General features: G+C 48.9%; 1 protein-coding gene across 3 annotated transcripts in view; it reads left to right on the forward strand.

Annotated features, from left to right (window-relative positions):
• Nucleotides 1-13,547, forward strand: part of LYST (lysosomal trafficking regulator) — a 252,313-nt gene that overhangs the window by 3,689 nt on the left and 235,077 nt on the right. For 2 of the 3 annotated variants that reach the window (XM_049644953.1, XM_049644958.1), the window contains exon 2: nucleotides 13,290-13,541. The gene's annotated coding sequence lies outside the window, so the exon portion shown is untranslated. Of the gene's footprint in view, nucleotides 1-4,938; nucleotides 5,267-13,289; nucleotides 13,542-13,547 lie in introns of those variants that run through there. The other variant, XM_049644956.1, reaches the window with a different exon arrangement.

The following is a 13,547-nucleotide window of genomic DNA, read 5'->3' on the forward strand; positions in this document are numbered from 1 at the left end:
CAAAGGCAGTCGGGCACCTGAGGCTTTCGTGCCATCCTATGGGGCTTCAAAGGGGAGGGGGTGATTCACAGCACAGGACCATGAGAAAGAGCGGATGTTTGGCAGTCAGACGTTTGTCCTGCCACGCAGGTAAGTCTTTCAGATAAGAAAGTTACCTCCGGCCGTTGTTCTTGTTCTAGCTCAGGCCCCTTTTTCACTTCTTCCAGGCAGTTCAGGTAGAGAGAAAATTTTTCCTCTGAATGTGCTACGTCTTCATTGCCTTCAGCTCAACATAATCAAGAAGTGGCACATCTGGGGTGGCATATTCTGGTCCCCTTCGGCAAGTTTGGCGTCTCCCGAGGCCAATCTCCGTGGCTTAACGGTGGCTGTGTTCCCGCTGTGTCTCCACGTGGTCGTCCCACTGTGTGTCTGTGTCCCAACCTCCCTTTATCGTAAGGACGCCAGTCAGAGGGATTAATGCCCACTCTGATGACCTCATTGAACCTTAAGTACCTCTCGAAAGGCCCTGTGTCCAACCACAGTCACATTCTGAGGTCCCGGGAGTTAAGACTTCAACGTATGAATATCAGGGGGATAAAGTTCAGCCCGTGACAACGTGTGAGTGCACACACACACACGCACACACACACACACACACACGTGCGCCTTACGGAAAGTTCCAGCTGCCTGTCCGGCAAGAGCGCCGGCGTGTCTGAAATCTGACTTTCTTTCCTGCCTCATCCTTGCGAGTTTACGGGGAGGCTGAAGAGTGCTGAGCCGCCACGGGTGAGCGCGGTTCTTGTCGGGATGTGGGACGAGCTCCTCCCAAGCTCACGTGGTGTTTCGCCTGCGTGGAGGTGATGCCCTCGTCCAAGCGCCGTCCTGTGACGGCGTCGCCCTCCGCAAGCCCACCCTTGCTGATGCTCCCTGCACGGAGGAAAAGCAGCGAGGGCAGCAGCGTGGCAGCTCCGCCCATGCCAGGCGCCCCTGGCTCGCCTCTCTTCACAGGAGCTCCCCTCACGCACTGTCATCCTTTGCTTGTCTCTGCAGCCAGATCCCATGATTTTTAGAGCTAGAAAAGACGTTTTCAAGACTCTTTCTAGTTAGTCAAGCTTGTTCTTTCTTAGTGAAAGAACTGTTTGTGGGCCTGGAGGGGGATGTGGCAATCATTAATTTCAGGCCTTACGAAAGGCGTCTTTTCCATTTGGAACGGATTATTACCTAATAGACAGTCCTTTATAGGAACTGAACAAAGACTCGCTGACACAATCCCAACTGTTGGCTGTTCTCAGGACAGCTGGACAATTATTTTGCTTCTGGGTGCAGCACAGACAAAAGAAGGAACTTGAGTACACATGGACTTTTGGTTTAACTGGATAAGCGCTGAGCGGTGAGCCACCAATAAAGGGTCTCGAGGAGGCTCTGGGCAGGATTGTCACGAGGGTGGAGGCACAGGCTTGCAGGTCAGCAAAGCCACAGGGCAGGAAGCATGGGGACTGTAGCCCAGGACCCACTCTACAACCGGCACTCGCTAAATGTTTGTTGACCGAATGGCGTGTTGAGTAATGAAAAATACAACACGAAGGGAGGAAAGTGGTGTTCCAGGCAGGAAAGAGAAGGCTGGAGGTACTGGAGAGATGTTATCACAGGCTTCCTTCTGGAAGGGTTGCTAGGGTGGTGACATCACCTTTCACAAAAGCTTTTGGTCAGGATACAGGCCAGTCTGCCTAAAATTACCTATTGAGCGCCCATTGTATGCAGAACACTGGAAGGCATATAAAAGACATGTTCTCAAGAATTTTGATTTCCTGCTTATCTGCTCTACTTAAAAAACCATAATTGCAACTATAGACATGAAGTAGGGTTCTCCAGAGAAAGAGAGCCAGTAGGAGATTTATGGGTACATAGAAAGAGATTGTTTTTTTTTTTTTTACAGCTTTGCTGATAGACAGTTTGATGTGGAGAACAAAGGCAAAAGAAATATAGAAGAAGATTTCATCTCCTTTGCAGCCATTGACAAGTACTTGAGAGAGGCAGAGTGACCTTCCTCCAGGAGCTCAACTGCCTTGATGTGAATACTTTGCTAGAGGCAAAAGGCAACCATAGCCTGACATTAGCCTGACCTCTCCAGGATCCTGTAGGTCCTCTTTAACATATAAAAATCCCTTTGGAAACTTCCTTTATGTCTACTCCCCCCAAAGATAAATGTTAGCAGTCATCTTCCAAACACGTGGCTCCACTGATATACATCTAAAGGGTCTCATGACTAATGGTTTACTAGACGGTAGTAAATAGCTCCTAAGGTCCTAGAAGCCTTGCTTCCAAATGCCTTGGAGACTCCACTATGGCTAACCCCCTCCCGACTTGAAAGTGTAGAATCAGCCACCCCTCACAACCCCAAGGCAGCTCGTTCTGCCCACACATCCTATCCCCATGCTTTAATAAAACCATCTTTTTTTGCACCGAAGACGTCTCAAGAATCCTTTCTTGAACGTTCACTTCCCGACCCCAACATTTCACATCCCAAAGGACATATAACACTGTAAGTTTAAGGTGTACAGCGTGTTGATTTCTGAAGGAGATTCATTATGAGGGACTGGCTCAGAATTGTGGAGGCTGAGAAGCCCTACAGTCTGCTGTCTGCAAGCTGGAGAGGTCCAGAAAAGCCCATGGTGCCATCCCAGTCCAAACCCAAAGGCCTGAGAAACAGGGGAGCCAATGGTGTAAGTACCGGTCCAAGTGTGAAGACCTAAGAACCAGGAGAACTGATGGCCAAGGTCAGGAGAAGATGAGCACCCCAGCTCGAGAGGAGAGAGACCATTCATCCGTCCTCTGCCTTTGTGCCCTACATCAAGACTGAATGATGCCCACATGCCTTGGTGAGGCAATCTTTACTCAGTCTTCTGATTTACATGCTAATCTCTTTTGGAAACACCCTCAGAGACACCCCAAGAACGATGTTTCACCAGCCCTCTGTTCATCCCTTAGCCTATAAGGCTAACATGAAATTAACCATCACAAGACCTAAGGAAAAAGACTGGACTGGACATCAAAAAACAATAGTAATTGATCGTATTGAGGTCATGGGATCGTCGCCAACTTTCTTTTTTCGTCCTGACTTCCTGTGTTATTTTTTGGCTTTTACCATCAAAATAGGTTTTTAAAAATGTGTGAAAGTTCTGCTGTTGTGACCTCTGCAGTCACTCTGCAGCCCTAATCTCAGTCTTGGAGGGTGGAGTGCTCAGTAACAGAGGGGGACGACTGCAGGAGGGGCAAACCCCAACCTTTCTTGGGGCAGAGTTGGCCTCTCCATGGGGCCACATCTGCACAGTGTCCTCTCCTGATTTTGTCCCAGTGACCTGAAAATCTGGCTTCATTTTTTATTCCTCTCTATCATACTTTTCCACTCCTTCATTCACTCCTTCATTCAGCAGATCTTTATTAAGAACACTCTATGGGTGCACCTGGGTGGCTCAATCAGTTGAGCGTCCAACTTCGGCTCAGGTCATGATCTCACGGTTCATGGGTTAGAGCCCTGCGTCCGGCTCTGTGCTGGCAGCTCAGAGCCTGGAGCCTGCTCCAGATTCTGTGTCTCCCTCTCTTTCTGGCCCTTCCCTGCTCGTGCTCTGTCTCTCAAAAATAAATAAACATTAAAAAAATTAAAAAAAAAAAGAACACTCTATGAACAATAAGCTATAGCAAGCCCTGGGCATAACAGAATGAGAATCAGGCCCTGGGTGCCCAGCTTACAGAAGAGGTAGATATTTAAACAAATAGGGAACAGGAACAACAATGTGATATCAGAGCTCAGGGCCAGGAACCTGAGCAGCAAGAAAGGGAGGCTTCATGGAGGAGGTGATGCATTCGAGGTGAGCCTCAATAGAAAAGTCAGGAGGCAAATAGTCATAGAGACTTTCTTGGCTGAAGGAACTATGCCAGAAACTCATGGAAGATTCAGCTCTCATTACCCTCACGGAGAGTAATGCCTGTTGTTTGTAGGAAGGGGCTATGAGGACATGAGCCTGGGTCCAAGGATGCAGGGGCTGGGTGGGGGGAGAGGGGAGAGAAAGTAGGTGTGGTCAGCCCTTGAAGGGCCTGGTCTCCCCTGCAAAGGAGCAGGGACTTATCCTACAGGCAGTGGGTTGGTTGGATCTAAAAGCAGAGCGAGGACATAGCAACATTGGCTCTTTAGCAAGAGAATTCTGGTGGCCGTGAGAAGGGTAGGGAAGCCAGATCAAGGGCTAGAAGAGCCAAGGAGAAGGCCGGTGGGGGAGGGGTAATGAAGGATCCAGAAGGGGGTGTTGGCAAGCAACTGCATCACCGTGATTCGCCCATCAGTCAGGCGGGAGGGGAAGGGGGGCAGCCGGTAGGTCCAGGCGATCGGGAGCGGCCATCTCTCCTAGTGTGACCATACCCCCGTGCCAGGAGACCCCCTCAGGTCCTCACAGACCCCTCAGTTTCTGCTGCTGACACTGTCCCTGCAGGGGCCTGGGCTGCCCTCCTGCCCTTGTGTCTGGAAGGCATCCTCCAGGCTCAGCGCTGGGCTCACCTCTGCAAAGCCCACCAGGGAGGTTCCTTGAAGAGGGTTCTCCCTCCTCTCATTGCCGTGACATTGATCTCCACACTCCCCCGCCCTGGTTTTGCACTGTCTTTCACACGTTTTGAATATGTGTCACATCTCAAAGTACAGATCAAGCTCTTTGTGGGAAAGATGGCATGAGTTGAAGCCTTTCTGCACCTTCCAGGCACCATCTGGCGGCCTGATAAGACATCAATAGCTGATTGATGAGTGATGGATGGTCAATCAGCCATCAGGAGGTTTATCAGCAGCACCTGTCACTCTGCCGTCCTCAGTGTCATATTGGGGGTGGGAAGCGGGTCAGTAGTGAGAACAGGCCCTGGGCGGGAAGCCAGAAGTCTCGGCCACTTACCGTAAACTCACAACCTTGGGCCACTTAACCTCTCTGGATTTATTTCCTCATCAGTGAAAAAGCAAAAACAGATCTGAGATTGTTAACTCCTTTCCCCCTTTTATTGACAAGGGAACCGCCTTTCACATGTGTGCCTGTGATAGATGGGTGATAGATGGAAGTGACTCTGCTTTGCACCAAGCCCTCGTCACCCCTCCTCCTCTCTCCTCCCCTCACTCCTTCTCTTGGATCTGCAGCAGACTCAGAAAAACAACGGCAAACCCCCAGACTGGGTGGGTCCTTCAAAGGCAAACTCGCAAGACTCCAAGGCATCCAGGCTCCAGGACGGAGCAGACGACTGGTGGGACGGCTCCGAGGTCTGTGCGTGGCTAGTGTCTATCATCTGATGGCTGGGTCTAGGCTGAAGGCCTTGGTCAAGCCCATGCTAACTAATTATAGAGAAGCAGTTACTGCAAAATTTCCCGAGGAAACCAAAGCTAGGGTTTGGTTTCCACTTACATTGAGCAACTTCCTTCCAGGGCACTCAGCCTCCTCAACAAAGCATTCTCTTTCAACATAGGCGAGTCCGATAACACACAAGGGTTGTGATTGTACGTTTGACATAAATATATACACGCACTTTCAGGAGGAAGCTGGGCCCATGGTTACTCTCTCTCTCTCTCTGGTGGGGATGTTTACCTAAGTTTGATTGCTCACCTTAAAAATCTTAAGAACGTGGGCTAGGTTGAGGTCATAGTTCATGGGCAATGTGGAGGCAAGGGACGGTGAAAGATACAATGTCGGTTTAAACTAACGGGTGTTACATCGAGCCCCAGAGGACATTTCACATTTCACTGCGGCCACCTACAAATAATTTAAACCCACACTAAAGCGGTCTGAGGATTTCATTACCTATAGGCTTCTTCTCAAAGTTGTGTCTCCTTTGCGGGATACCTGAGCCCCTGGTACCCCCCCCCCCCCCAGCCCAGCCCATCCACTAGCCCCCCACCCTGCCCCCAGCACACTGGGCTCGACGCACAACCAGCCTAGCCTGGCCCTGAGAAGAACAGGAAACACTTAGCTAAAGTGATTGCCCCAAAAAGGCCCATATTCCTGGGTTCGCTTTCTTCTGACCTGTTCCTAGCTCTGTTTGGACTGGTTTTCGTTGATGGGCTACACGAACGATTTTCAGGTTTTCCAAGTCTTTTCCCTTTCTGTGGATACTTTGGTCTAAATTTCCCAACCACCGCTCCCTGTTGGTTATCATTTTTGCCAAACCTTGACCTCCAGGTTGCTAATTCATTCTCTGTCTCTGTCTCCCTGTCTTTGTCTCTATATATACAGTCTCCACAAATAACTTCTAACTTTAACTTTTTCTATCCCTAAAGGAACAACTGTAGTCAAAAATAGCCCATTGAACGTAGCCATCTTAAAAATTTTTTTTGAATGTTTATTTATTTTTGAGAGAGAGAGAGAGACAGAGTGCAAGCGGGGGAGGGGCAGAGACACAGAATCTGACACAGGCTCCAGGCTCTGAGCTGCGAGCACAGAGACCCGATATGGGGCTTGAACTCATGAACCATGAGATCATGACCTGAACCAAAGTCGAACGCTTAACTGACCGAGCCACCCAGGCGCCCCAAACCTATCTGTCTTTAAATAGCAGAGTTCTCTGGGGTGATTATCGTGGGGACTCCTGGGACCTGTATCATCCCCAACAGAAATGCTCTGCAGAGTAGTGGCCGTCAGTGTGGCCAGGCTGAGTTTTGGGCTACTAGACACAAATCCATGGGGATTCCGACCGAAAGTACCCTGGGTGGTGTGATGGTGTGTGTCAGGGGAGTGGGGGAGGGACAGATAGACACAGCGAGAGACAGAGTCAAGAACTCTTACCAAGGGGCTTCTGTCAGTATAGACAGGACCCAAAAGTAAATGAGCTGTTTGTTTTATCGCGTAGACAAAATATTCTCTCCCTTTGGGAGTCCGTGTAGATGACGGTTCTGGCCATGGATATTTACTTGCACAATCCAGGAAGGACCTAGGAAGTGACAGGGTCGAAATTCCAACCTCCACAGTTGTCTGCAGTGGTTTCTAGTCATCCCGTGGAACATCCACCCTGCTAAATGTGAATTTTGCACATAACAACTTCCCTGACTCAAACCTGCCTTCGCCTCTGTGGTCACTGCTTTCTGTCTCATTACTCCCAGTCACCCATACACTTGGTGGGATTTAGGAGCCACCGCTCTACGGGCCCCAGGTTCCAGAAGGTTACGCGTAATGATACATTCGTTATGCACCGAGCACTTTTTTGAGCCCTTAACAATGCTCTACCTCAGGTAACGCCAGAACAACCCTATAAGGTAAGTGCTTTTATAGCCCTCGTTTTTTAAAGGAAAACTCTACACCCAGTGTGGGGCTTAAACTCATGACTCCAAGATCAGGAGTTGCACACTCTACCAACCGAGCCAGCCAGGCACCCTATATAACCCTCATTAAGAAAAAATATTTTAGGCAACTGAGGCTAGTAGCTTGTTCATGGACCCCCAGTCAGGAACATGATGAATGTGGGATTTGAAGCCAGATGGTCTGATTGGCATCTCAGCTTTTTTTTTTTTTTCTTCACGTTAGTTCACATACAGTGTAGTCTTGGCTTCAGGAATAGAACCCAGTGATTGATCACTTACATTTAACACCCAGTGCTCATCCCGAAAGGTGCCCCCCTTAATGCCTGTCACCTATTTAGCCCATCCCCCCACCCAACGCCTCTCCAGCAACCCTCAGCTTGTTCTCTGCATTTAAGAGTCTCTTATGATTTGTCTCCCATCTTTGTTTTTATCTTATTTTTCCTTGTCTTCCCTTATGTTTGAAACTCTGTTGAGTTTCTCAAATTCCACATATGAGTGAAATCATAAGATATGTTTGTCTCTGATCTCAGGTTTTTTTCATGTTTATTTTTTTTGAGGAGGGGAGGGGCAGAGAGAGAGAGAGAGGAAGAGAAAGGGAGACAGAGAATCCCAAGCAGGCTCCTCATTGTCAGCGCAGAGCCTGACATGGGGCTTGAACTCACAAAACCACGAGATTGTGAACTGAGTTGAAACCAAGGGTCAGAGGCTTAACTGACTGAGCCACCCAGGTGCCCCATACCTCGGTTTTAATTCTGACACAGCAGCAGTAAAGAGCACGTTCTTGGAGGCAACCTTCCCAGCCTCAGAACCCAGCTCTTCAACATACTATCTGTGAGATCTTGAGTGAGTGTCCCCACCTGTAAAATGGGGCAGTAATAGGGGTGCCTGGGTGGCTCAGTCGGTTAAGCAGCCGACTTCGGCTCAGGTCATGATCTCGCGGTCTGTGAGTTCAAGCCCCTCGTCGGGCTCTGTGCTGACAGCTCGGAGCCTGGAGCCTGTTTCAGATTCTGTGTCTCCCTCTCTCTGACCCTCCCCCATTCATGCTCTGTCTCTCTCTGTCTCAAAAATAAATAAACATTAAAAAAAATTTTTAAAAAAATGGGGCAGTAATAATAACACCTCCTGCAGCTGATTGAGACAATTAGATCACTGAGAGGTAAAACGTGCCCGGCACATCGCAAGGATCGTACGGGCTCATCTCTATTTTTCTTACGCTGCACCTGCCTCCATGTTTCAACCCCTGCCTTTAACACTAGGACAGCTTTTTAAACGTTTCATTTTTTAAAAATATCAACTGAAAGAAAAAATAAAAAAATAAAAATAAAAAATCTCACCTTTACCGAAAATTTGCAAGAAACGTACAATGAAATGTTCAGGTCCACTGATTACTAATATTCTGTCCCATTTGTTTCACCTCTTTTTCCTCTGTACACTTGCTATCATTACTGATGGTTTTGCTAAACCACCTAAGAGTTGGGTGAATGGCAGTATTTGGCCCTAGCCTGTGGGAACTGGGCGTGTGTGTGTGTGTGTGTGTGTGTGTTGTGTGTGTGCACACACATATGTTTGTATATAAAACTACCATACAGGGAGCCTGGGTGGCTCAGTCGATCAAGTGTCCGACTCCTGATTTGGGCTCAGGTCATGATCCCAGGGTGGTGGGATCGAGTCCTGCGTCAGGCTCTGTGCTGCGTGTGGAGCCTGCTGAAGGTTCTCTCTCCTTCTCTCTCTCTCTCTGTCTCCTTTTCCCCCCTCTCCCCTGCTCGCACTCTCTCTCTCTCTCTCTATCTAAACTTTAAAAAAAAAGAAAAACGAAAACCGCTACACAATTGTCATCTTCAGGAAGTTTAGCACTGATACAATATATGACCTAACATGCAGCCCATATTCAAATTTCACCAATCGACCCAATAACGTCCTTTAGAGAAACTGCCTTTCCCTGTTCCGGGAACCAACCCAGAATCACATGTTGCTTTCAGTTACCATGGCGCACTCGTCTCCTTTAATCTGGGGTGGCTCACTCTTCAGCCTTGTTTTGTCGCTCATGTGGAACCACACAGTTTTTAGAATGCCTCTCGTTTGGGCCTGATTTGTTCCTTGTGATTAGGTTCAGATTATGAGCTTTTGGCAGAAATGCTACAAAAATGTTATCTTCTTACTGTATCGTGCCAAGAGGCACATGATGTTACTTTTAATTTGTGGGGGAGATACCAGGAGACTATAAATATCCTGTTCCTCTCAAACTTGTACCCCGTGGTTTCTGGAACAGACCAGAAGGCCCCACACTCTATGACACAGGCACTCAGTCTGCACCTGGCCGCCCACGCCCTCCCTCATGCTATGTGTTCCTCCCTGCATGCCCCCCTTCTCCCCTACTTTGGGGATCTGCTCCTCATGCCCCTCCCTGCCTATCGCAGAGGTTTGCACAGAGGAGGGATTCCATATATACTTGTCAAATCCAAATAAATTTTTAGAAATATGTGATCTGAGGTCCTGTGTATCTGCTCAGGAATAGCAGATACTTTTAGAAAGATTTCATTTATAGCTAATTGAAGTGAGACCTCCAAGAACACAAATATTCTTCTGCCTCCAGGGGACTCCGACAAAGAACTTTGAGTGGTATATATATATATATATATATACATGAAAAAGAAAGGAGAGAAGGAGAGATGGGGCAGGGGGAGAGGGCATGAGGGGGGAAGGGAGGGTTCAACATGAATACACCTCCTAACCCAGTGACTCTCCTCCATTCCGTGTTTGTGGTAAAAAAGAGTAAGAGACCCGCTAGGTATTCCTCACTGGGGAGAAAAGAAATTGTGGTGGAGTTGCGTTCATTCATTTACTCAACAAATATTAACTGAGAACCTGTTGTGCCTGGCACTGTTCTATTTGCTGAGGATGTAGCTGTGATTAAAACCAAGTCCCTGGGGCACCTGGGTGGCTCAGTCGGTTGAGCGTCCGGCTTCAGCTCAGGTCATGATCTCACAGCTGGTGAGTTCGAGCCCCTCGTCGGGCTCTGTGCTGACAGCTCGGAGCCTGGAGCCTGTTTCAGATTCTGTGTCTCCCTCTCTCTCTCTGCCCTCCTCCGTTCATGCTCTGTCTCTCTCTGTCTCAAAAACAAATAAGCATTGGAAAAAAACCCAACAAGTCCCCGCTCTCAATGCTAACAAACAACGGACAGCTGTTATGCGCGCACACACACGTGCACACACTCACACGCTCACATATGCATATCAGGGCTACAGGGAGAAGGGCAGGGAGAGAATACTTTGCATCACCGGAAGTAACGAACTAGGTTTACAAACGCTAATGTAAATAAAACTTAAAAACGTGGTCACTGGGAAGAAGACATAGAATAAAATCGATGGCACGGGGCCATCTGTAGGGCTTAAGGACGTATACGCAAAGTGATGCTGTATGTGCATATGCGTGTATACGTATACGTGTATATCTGTGTACACATTCGGGTATACGCCTGTATCTAAGGACGTGGACGTCGATGTGTGCATTCAGGTGTCCGTGTATATCTAGAGACATATATTTACACGGGTTAGCGTGTAAACCAGATGTCAGTGAGAATGGATGTTGGCGAGGGAATAAAGGGGGGAAAACGTAAAATGAAGCAGATAAGCTTCGCCTGAATGGATAAGAGGAGGCCAGGAGCCAAGGTGTCTCAATTGAATGGACCTGAGGTCCAAAAAGAGAGGGGAAGGGGGACTTTGCTGCCGAGTACAAAGAAATGAATGACTTTCCTTCCTCCTTACATCCTGGGACTAGGGCCGTCTGGACTCTCTCCACTTCTCCCCTCTGTACCTTCCCCCCCGCCCCGGCCCCCAGAGCCGAGCGGCAGGGGCGAGCCGGTAACAGGAGGAAGGTGGGGGACTACGAGGCAGGGAGCCCTCCCAGGCTGTGACTACTGTCACTTTGTCACACAGGCCCGGTTCATGTTCCAGCTCCATCACTTACTGGACACGCGATCTTTGGGCAGATTGCTTAACTTTTCCCATCTGTGAACTGAGAATGATAATAATCCTTTCAGGGGATGGTGGTGAGGACCCCGTGGGCCAATGCCCTTAAATCCCTCATCGCCAGACCCGGACCACAGCGCATTCTTGGAAATTCTTAGTTTTTAGCATTCTTATCTTTTGCTGCCATAAGAAGATTGCCAAACTAGCTCCAGAACAGCTCTCGGAATGCTTGGAACACGGCTGATAGGCTCTGGGCAGGGTACTGGTGACTTTTGCCAAATGACGCCTGCGGCTTTCACTTTCTAAACATGGCAGACTTGACCCTCCTCCAGCATCAGGGGCTGAAGATCATTCCAGTACACACACTCGGGCTGGGCGTGTTCCCATGACTGAACCGGAGGAAAGCCCGCACTGCCCTGCTGATATTCTTTCCGGGAAGCTACTGAAGTGCTCGTGTTTAGTTTTCAACACACGGTGCTCAGGACAGATTCTTCTTTCTGGACATTTGGGATGGGGTCACATGAGTGATTGGGTCCAAGCAGCGGGAAGGAGGCACGTGTGGGCACCCGGGACCGTGAGCAGGCATGTGTCCCCTCCTTCTAGGTGGCGGCTGAGTTCCCACCTCTGATTTTCCTTTTAACGGCAGGGCACTCAACCCTCAGCCCAGGCCTGTGTAGATGCCTGACGTCGGCACGATAGCTTTGGCAGGAATTATGAGCCCTGTTTTGAAATCTGTACTTCTCAGAGGCAGCGTGGCAATAATGACAGGAGGGCCCAGTTTCACTGGGACGAAAGTGAAGCAGCTCTTTGTGGGTGGGACTACAGAACCCTCAGATCTGCTTCACCCTCTGTGTGGTGGACAGGAGGACAGGAGGGCCCCCTGGGAGGAGTGGGGACATGCATCTGTGAGCCCCCACCAGATGCGTTTCTGCCCTCAAAAGCACAAGTCAACAATCCCCAGCGCGGCCCTTGGGATTGACTTCTCAGAGGTCTGCAGAAGGTGCTAGACTTTGCACTCCTTGTGGTCGGGGGGCTGTGCCTAATTGATCTTGTTCTCCCAGAGGCTGGCACAGGGCCGGGCTCAAAGCAGCTGTTCTGTAAGGGTTTGCAAAATAGAACCAAGCGTTGAGGGAAATTGATTAAAGCTTAAAACCAAAGGTGGCTGTCACATCTTTTTGCCGTGCGGCCAGCTAAAATGAACGCCAACTCTTACAGACAGAAGGGCACACACCCACCACCTATTGGCTTCTGAGATTTTTTTTTTCCCTTTAGAAATGCAAACTGCAGGGTCTCCCAGGATGCTGTTCGCAAGAACATTCTCGCCAGTGTGATAGTACATTCCTGTTTGCATTGGTGCAGTAGAATCCATGCACCTGAAAAATGCCTCTGATTCATCCTTTCCCTCACTCTCCAAAGCAAGGTCACTGGGGCATCTCCGGTCTACACTGCAGGCTCCCGCTGGGAGCAAAGCTGTGGGGAGCAAGCACAGTCGGTGAAGGAGGAGAGAGAGGGGTTGGTCTCTTTCCTGCCACCTGGGGTCCAGTCTTTCCTTAAACCTGCTGAGTCAGAACCCTTACGCTTAAAGAAACAAGAAACAAAGGTTCCTTTTGCTCTTTGGTGTCCTGAATCTGGCCTTCCAAATCGCCTCAAAGTATTTTGTTCTTCCAAGTAGCTGCCGACAAGCTGCAATCCATTTTAGGCAGAGAGGAGTCGCATGAACACGGAGTGTTGAGCTCACGTCCCTGGCACACTCTGAGTCCGTTGCGGACTCCCTTACGCCGTTTACTGTGAACGCCTTTTTTTTTAGAACGAGCTACCTGAATCACAGATTATTACGAATATATTATTACACATGGAAAATTGCCCTCAGAGATTCCCCAGCCTCCCTAGCCAGTGTAGAGTCAAAATAACTTCTCTCTCTCTCTCTCTCTAGATCAACTAAATCTATCAGGAAAGAATTTCGTCTTCTTAGTCATTCCCTTATATACGATGGTAGCTGAGTTGATATTCTCCTTTTTCTCCTCCAGCAAATCCATCTCAGTTCTGAAAAGAGCGAGCCGAAAAGCCACTTTTCCAACTCGGATCCCGAAGGTCAGTTTCATCACGAAGAGGACAGCTTTTCACTTTACCGCCAATCAAATTCTTCTTGGAGAAGGAGACAAAGACAGCTGTCCTCGATGCTGGGTATCAGAAGACATTGAGAGATCTAGTGGTTTCTTGACTAATGGACATTTTCTGGTGGCCCATGTCCCAGAACCAGAGCCTACGAGGAAGATCAGGTAAGG

Source organism: Panthera uncia, chromosome D2 (genome assembly GCF_023721935.1).
Source record: "Panthera uncia isolate 11264 chromosome D2, Puncia_PCG_1.0, whole genome shotgun sequence".
Lineage (NCBI taxonomy): Eukaryota > Metazoa > Chordata > Mammalia > Carnivora > Felidae > Panthera > Panthera uncia.